The following is a 9009-nucleotide window of genomic DNA, read 5'->3' on the forward strand; positions in this document are numbered from 1 at the left end:
TTAAACTATTTTTTGTTCCAACAGAAGAACAAATAGCAGATATTTTTACTAAACCACTTGATGAATCCACATTTATCAGATTAGTTGGTAAATTGGGCATGTTGAATAGTTTTAGTGATTAATTTAGTTAATATCTGAGATATGTTCTTGAATGAATTTACAAATGAATTTTTCATAAATGAAAAATTCATTTGCAAATTTATTTTATCATTGTATCATATTTCTTGCTTATTTCTATGTAATTTATATTATCTTATCTATATTATTTACTCTACTTGTTAACTTCAAATATCTTAGAATATTTTATTTTTTAAAAAAAATATTTTTCTATGAATTTTATTTGCTAAAATTCAACAGAAATCTATTTTTTGGAATAAAAATAATTAATTCTGAAATATTATCTTTGTTTTTATATAAATATTTTCTGTAATAGTATATAATTGTCTTTCTACTGGAATGACAATCGGCAAGACAATTAAAATTGTCTTGCTGAAAATCATTTCAGTACATATATATATATATATAAATCTGTTAATACTATTTCTGTTCATAATTGTTTTATTTCCAGAATGACAATCGGCAAGACAATTGAAATTGTCTTGCTGAAAGTCATTCCAGTACTAATACTTGTTTATTTTTAAATCAGATTAATTTTATAACTGGCAAGACAATCGGTATGACTATTGATTGTCATGCCAGTAATAAAATTAATATCAGACTTTTTATGTTTTATTTTGTACTGGTGTGACAATCGGTATGACAATCGGTATGACAATCCGATTGTCATACCAGTTATACTACTTAATCGTTTTTGTGTGTTTTAATTTCCATTCAGTTTCTTTTTCTTAAAAATTCCAACAGTTTATCTTTTCTCTCTTCTCTCTCTCTCTCTCTCTCTCTCTCTCTCTCTCTCTCTCTCTCTCTCTCTCTCTCTCTCTCTCTCTCTCTCTCTCTCTCTCTCTCTCTCTCTCTCTCTCTCTCTCTCTCTCTCTCTCTCTATTCGATCAAGCTCAACCGCCATTGTTCTCTGTCTGTCTTCCTTGCTCGAGTTTTTACTCAGCAAACTAAAACTTCACTCCTGTGATATATACATACAAGTATATACTTACAGAAGTCCTGCCAATTTTTTTTTTCTCTTTTACTTCAATTCGATTTTTCCCAAAAATCAGTTTTTTTTTATTTTTTTATTATTTATTTTAATTTCAATTTCTGTTTTGTGTCTTTTGGCTTTTCAAATCTGCGTTTGTGAGTTAAGAATTTTAACGAGATACATTTCTGTCTAAATTTTTCGATTATAATTAATTTAATTCGAATTATTAAATTAATTTAATTAATTCGAATTTTTTTAATATTATTCTTAAAATTCTGAAAGTGTGTGTCTTATTATTATTTTAAATGGCTCTCAATTTCCAAATTGTTGCGCATAATCAGGTTGGTTATTTTAATCCAGAAAAATGTGATGTGGAAAAATTTAAGCCATGGATTAGATTTTTAAATGACCATTCAATTGTTAGCTCTGCTATTAAATCAAATGTGATTTTAAATGTCGATCTGCTTAGACTGATTTGCACAACCTCTACTGTGGCCGATGATTCAAAATCTTTTTCATTCACCGTGGCAAACACACAGTATGTAGTTGATGAAACAGTCGTCAATCAAGCGTTAAATTTTCCATTGGACAATTTCTGTAATTTGCCCTCAGAAAATGATATCACAAACTTTTTCCATGCTATTCACTATCAGGGGGTGATCAATTTAACCAAACTTTCTAAATCCAATTTGGTGTCTGAATGGGACATTTTCTTCGATACAATTTCTAAAGTGTTTGCCAACTGCACTAAATCCAACTTTCACAACATCACTTCCACTCTGCAGTATATTGGTCTTGCGGTTGTTTTCAATCAAAGGATCAATTTTGGCAAACTACTTTTTCCCATTCTCTTGAGACGTCTCACTACTGCTTTACGTGGTCATTCTACAAATCGTAGGGTATCATGTTACTATGCTCGTTTTCTCATGCTTATAGCAGATCATCTTCTCACACCTGAGCACAAAGCCCTTTTTGCTAACTCTGCAGTAACCGAACCCCCTCCAGTAAGCAAAAAGATTTACACCCGCCAAGACACAACCTTCAAATTTATGCAAGTTCCAGTACTTGTATCTGCTTTCATGGCCACTTATATTCCCTTACCTATTTTCAATCTTCCCGGTCATGAACAGCAACCTTAACCTCCAGTGGTTCAAGCCACCCAGGCTCCTCCAACATCAGATGCTCTTCCATTACAGGTAGTAATTCCTCACTCTCACTCCATTCCTACTTCTGTTGAAAGACCCCCAGTGGTCGATAGGACTGACCATGAAGTTGTAGAACCACAGCTTCAATCCCAGGTCATAGAGCCAAACACAGAGTCACAACCTATCTCAACCTCTCCCCCACTGTCTAAAATGTTACCCAGAAGATTAATAGGAAGTAGTGCATTGTTAAATGTGAGTGAACCCTCAGCTCTGCCTCCTCCAAAGAAAAGAAGAACTTATACTGAGGCATCTGAAAGCCCATCCTTGTCCTCCCAACAGGACATGGACTTTGAAATGGCCAATGAACAGTTGCTAGAGATATTCTCTCAACAGGATGAATCTATTGAAATTCGCCATAGGGCCATGGCATCTTGTATTGAGTCAAGCACAATTCCATTACTCACAATGGAACCATACATACCCACAGATGATACTCAGGACACAGAGCAAGGAGTGCACATAGAGTCTGTTACAGTGCCTGCCATAGTTACGGCAGAAGAGCAGTCACATGCTTCTGAGGGAAAATCTGACTCTCAGCCACCCTTAATAGAGTCATTTTCTCCCCTCCCAGATCAAACACCTCTGGCTCCCTCACGGGATTCTCCACTCGCAGATTTATCTGGAGAAAGTGGAGGGCAACTCGGTCAATCTATCCCTGAAGCAATTCAGACATCTATTTCACATGAAATGATAGGTTTGACTGAGGATCGGGACTCGCAAATTCCCATTGCACCACCACTGACCTCTCTTGAAGAGGCTAGGGTGATTTTAACTGCAGGTACAGAAGAACAGTAACAGGAAGACTCCTCACGAGCACTTATATTGAGAGAAACACAAGCACGTGAGGTGATTGAACCAAACACGAGTGAAATTCAGGTCAGAGCACACACAACACAGATACTGAAAACCTGTTAGCTCAAATTGCTGCTCTAAAAGAAGAACTTGCTAAAAGCCAAGCTGAGGCTCAATCATTCAAAGCACAAGTGGTTGAACGGTCTTCTTCTTCCACCTCTGTCAACAATCAGCTGGCACTCATAAGGAATGATATCTCAGATCTCAAGAACACTGTCACACCAAAGCTCAATTCCATTCAGGAAACTCCAACTTTATCAGCTGATGACATTTCTAACTTCTGCTCTCTACATACAAGGATGACTTCTCTTGAAGATTTGGTTGAAATGAATCATTCACTGGATTCCTCCAGATTTCTGAAGATAGAGACAGGTATGGAACATCTGAATGAAGGGATGAAGCACCTGTACTACATGATCAGAAATTCTCACTGTCCCAATGAAGAATAAAGGACTTACTTTGAAGGGCCGTCTGCTGGAGGCTCAGGCTCGGGAGGAGATGGAGGTCATGGAGGATCTAAGGGAAAGTCCGTAGAGGATCCCTCAACTAAGGGGGAGAAGAAAGAGAGCAGTGGAAAGGGGAAAGAAAAAGATACCTCTGCTGAAGACAAAGGAAAGGCTGATGATGTCTACTACAGTGGAGAACGGGATGACTTTGATATTTTTGACATTCCCACTGAACCATTCTTGGAATATAAAGATGGTTTATTTGAAGCTGAAGAGGAAAGTGATTTTGGAGAATGGGAAGAGGAAGCTTCAGTGGATCCTATCTTTGAGAAAGAGTTTCAGCAGCAGCAGTCAGAGATGAAAAGAAAAGAAGCTGAACTCAAAAAGGTCTCCCAGATCATTGACATGAGGAAAGACATACAAAGAACAGAAACTCTTCAAAAGCGACGTCTTCATGACATTAAGGCTCAAGAAAGGAGAAGAGATGTCAGACTGAAGATTGGTGAAAAATGGGATGAAGCTAGGAGAGTACTTGATATGCCTCAGCAGAGCACTAACAATGATAGGCAGTTCCTACATCTTCTTGACAAGCTGGAAATCTCAAATCCTAACAATGACATGTACATGAATGCTATTAAGACTGAAGTCTCAAGGATCACAGCTGCTTTTGACAGATCCCTAAATGAGATGAGCATTTTTGTATATTGTCAGAGTGAAGGATCTTTCAAGGTGTCACTTCATCTGTTTGAGAATCGTTCTTTGTCAGAGACTTGGGTTCTTCTCAACAAGGTAAAAAGAAGCTCAGAATTGAATGAAGTTCTTCGAAAAGGCTTAAAGAGTTTGCCAGCAGGGCTAGTCCTCAAGTGGTCAACAATCCTCATCAGGTGAGATTCTTTAAGTCTGATTGTCTTCAAATCTGTCAGCTAGATGTACAATCTCTTAAAGACTACTCAGCTAAGCATCTGGTCTGGATGGAACATCATTTAAGAACTGCTAGATACTCATCCATGTTGAAGACTCAAGCTGCTGATTTGATTCAAGCTTATTGTGAAAATAATATTAAAAGGTACAATCAGATCATGAATAAGCTGAAGTCAGTGGGAGTTCAACCAGTCAGACCAACAAGCTTCACTTCAGAAAAGGATCGTGTGTTTGACAAAGAGTTGCTTCAAGATTTAGAAGAAGGTGAAGTCGGAAGAGAAGACAACTGAAGTCAATTAGCTCAAAACTCAATGTAATATGATTAGAGCTTTATGAATCAAGATAGACTAATGTAGTTATATGTTCAGGCTAGAGGAACATCTATCTTGTATTCACTTGTAAATTTCTTTTGGAATCTGGAAAATGTTAAATATAATCCAGAACTTTTCTGCTATTTACTTTGCATTACTGTTTATATCTTTTTCTTATTTGTTAGTTGAGTTATCCTCTAGGTATTTGTTATTATTGTCTAACAAGCAAATAGGGGGAGATTGAAAGGCATATGTCATAGCCTATTTATTTATTCGAGGATTTAACTCAACTCAAATAAGAATGTAATAAGTAAATAGTGGATCTGTCGTCAGAGAGATCTCACAAAGTAACATCTGTCAAAGGGTTAAGGAACATTATTCATCTACAGACTTGAAGACTTAATTCACTGGAAGAAGCTCAAGAAATTGATCAAGCCTCAGTGATATAAATCAAGATTGTGGATTTAATCAAGTGACAGAGATCTCGTCAGGGTATCAAGTAATTACAAGGATTTAATCTGAAGAAAATCAAAGTATCAAAGTAAAGACATGAAGAAACATCACGGAAGTTAGTCACTCATGAACCAGACAGTACATCGAGTGTCAACGTTGAAGTGGTGGAATTGATTCAGATATTTCAGTGATTTTCAGAAGATATTCAGAAGAATGGATGTTGCTCAAGATTAGTATTAATTCTCTATTAATTAATTAAGTCATATAATTTAATTAAGAGAATAAATTCTATCTGCAAAGATTAATTTATTTTATTAATTGAATTAATTGATTAATTAATTCAGAATTAATATTAAGGTTTTCAGGTTTTTAATTGATTTAAAATCTGTTATTAATTCATAAAGACAACTGATTGTATTAGTATGACAATCGGTATGACAATCAATAGTCATACCGAAAGTCATGCTAATTCAAAAGGATTGTCTTATCAGATTTTTTATTACATTAAAATCTATTATTAATTCAGTAAGACAATCTGATTTTGAACTACTATGACAATCGGTATGACAATTGATAGTCATACCGAAAGTCTTGCTAGTTCATTCTGATTGTCTTGCCAGCTCAAAGAGATTGTCATGCCAGAACATTCTACTCGACTGTTGGATTAAAAGAAGCAGCAGAAGACATTCATGCAATTATCATACAGAACACACAAGTCAAGAGAAAAGCAGAAACAAAAAGCAAGACATATCATTTTTCATCTGCTTTATTCAAGATCAAAATTCTAGATTGTAAAGTTAAATCCAAACCACTAGAATATTTATCTGTTCTTGTGTAACAATCTAGCGGATCAAAATCCCTAAACTTAATCTCAAATCGCTTATAGCATTTGATCTTTTTATTGCAAAACTAGAAAAAGTTCATGTTGAATTTATTCTAGATTTGTGATAATTGATTTGAGATTAATCCCTTGTAAACGATACCGTTGTTGTAACACCTTTCAAGTTTAATAATACTTTTATTTAACTTGAATTTTGTTTCATATTTTTATTCCGCATTTTATTCGATTTAAACGGTATTGTTTGTATTCAACCCACTTCTACAAACATATTGAGACCTAACAATATTAATGGCATATTTAGCTACTATACTAACCAATTTTTGCAGGCAAAAATTCAAAAGTTGATGGAAGAGGGAAAGGAAGCTGAAGCAAATGCAGTTGCTTCTGACGGAAAGGCACATGCACCAAACTGGCTACTTGGAAGGACCAGTACTAAGTCCGTCTCGACATCAACTAGGGCCTCAACTGAACAACAAGTGCAAGAGTTAACTGAAAAGATAAAAGTCCTTTAGAGCGAATTGGAGGTCAAGTTCAACAGGAAATTGTAGGAGAACATGGCTTGGATGGTGAAAAAATTGGGAGAAGCAAATCCTGGTATGACATTAAATCTCGAAGACGTATGTGCCACGGTTTCCAGTGATCAAGAGGAAAATGGTACTCCAGTCACTCAAGGCACTCAAGGCGCAACTTCTTAGTGACTTTGTTCTTTGGTATTTCTGTTCGTTTGAAGAAAGATTTGATGTACTTTTGGTATTTTAAATTTAATTAGGTGTATGTAGTTTAGTACTTTCGTATATTTAGAACTTGTTCGGGCTGTTTATTTTGGATTCCCGATAGGGCTGTTTTTGTTGGATGCCTGATAAGGCTGTATTGTTGGATGCCACTTATGGCAGGTACCATGTGAAGGAATTTATGGATAAGCGGAAGCGTGATATAACAATTATTCCGTAAAAACCATGTATCGCACATATAGAAAAATGTATAAATCAGAAAAACGGAGGAATCGTAACCATGCCTTGAAAGTCGAAGCTTTATAATATGGTTGCTAGCAGTTGCTCCTCAGTGTGTGAAGCACTCTATCGGTATCCACCAAGAATGATCCTCTTCGATGAAGCTTTTTATAAAACCAAGCTTTTATAAAAATGGAGTTTTGGGGGGAGAGAGGGAAAGAAGAAAGATGAAGGCTAGCTCTTCTTAGGGTTTTCACAAAACCAAGTGTGTGTTTAGAATGAGCCATCTCATTCTATTTATAGGGCTCTCCTAGGGTTTTCATAATATATCAATATATATATATGCCCCACATTTTATCTTAATAAAATGCTTTAATAATAATTAAAACTATTTTAATCATTATTTCTTTTTCTAAACTATTTAGAAAATAATTCTCTCTCTCATTATTTCATCAAAGAAAATATTCTTTTATGGTGTGACCCTGTAGGTTCAATATTATGCCGGTAGTAGAAATAAATAATAATAAACTTTTATTAATTATTTACATGAATACTAAAATTCACTAAATATAATTAACTGATTAATTATATTTATTCTACATCGTGAGTGATGCTTCTCAACATATCACGACTATCCGGATAATATGAATTCATTGCTTAGAATACCAAGAACTTGTCAGTGACTAGTTACCGTACACTGAATTCCTTCTACCCTTACAATATCCCGATTAAATACAAGGTATGGATCTCGTGTCAGGCCTATCAAATTTAATCATATGATTTCTTATTCATAATGCAAAGTTCATATTAATGCAAATTAGAAACTCCTTTCTAATTTCATACACTCTGGCCAGAGATTCTAGAACTCGCATACTAAGAATAACATAGGATATTCTCTTCCTATACTGGAAGGGGTAGATCCTCTATTGACGTTAACTATCTCTATACCCAAATCCCTATGCCCATAATAGACCTAATGGATGTCCTTGAGAGTAAGGACTAAACCAAAGCACAGTTCATTATATACAAGATAACTTTAACGATCTCAAGTCTAAGGACACTTGTACAACTATCACTCAGTGAATAACTATTGACACGTGAGTAATCTTCATTAGTTGTTCAACTTATCGAGTCATGTTCAGTGAACTTATTCCCTAATAAGCACCTACATACTAGCTATAGTGTCACCACACAAATGCCTATGAGAAAGACATCCTCTTGAAGGGAGAAAGAATAGTATGTACCAATCTTTGCGGATCCACTAACATCCGATTAGTTATCCTATGATCAGGAACTGTTTAAGTCTAGAGTTATCATCTTCTAGATCTCACTATTATAATCTCATTAAATTCTAGAAGCTTTACTCTAAACTATGGAGCATCTTATTTAAAACACTTTAAATAGATAAAGCCCATAATAAAACCAAAATAAGTCTTTTATTAATTTCAATGAGATCAAATAGGAATACAAGAAAGTTCTTCCTAACTTATCATACATGATTGGATTTAGGACAAACACTTTCAATCTCCCACTTGAACTAAAGCCAATCACCCTGGTATCTAATACCCATCTTCTCTTTATGACGATCAAAGTGAATCTGAGACAATGACTTTGTGTGTGGGTCTGCTACGTTGTTATGTGTGTCAACTCTCTCAATCTTGAAATCTCCTCTTTCAATGATTTCCCTAATCAAATGAAAGCGTCGCTAAACATGTTTGGAATTTTTATGAGACCTAGGTTCCTTGGCTTGTGCTATTGCTGTGTTGTTATCACAATACAACACAATAGGCTCCTCAATGCTAGGAACAACTCCCAACTCAGAAACAAATTTCCTCATCCAAACGGCTTCTTTTGCAGCCTCACTTGCAGCTATATATTCTGCTTCCGCTGTGTCAGCCGTTGTAGACTGTTTGGAACTCTTCCAACTATCGCACCACCAT

Source organism: Apium graveolens, chromosome 6 (assembly GCF_009905375.1).
Source record: "Apium graveolens cultivar Ventura chromosome 6, ASM990537v1, whole genome shotgun sequence".
Taxonomy (NCBI): domain Eukaryota; kingdom Viridiplantae; phylum Streptophyta; class Magnoliopsida; order Apiales; family Apiaceae; genus Apium; species Apium graveolens.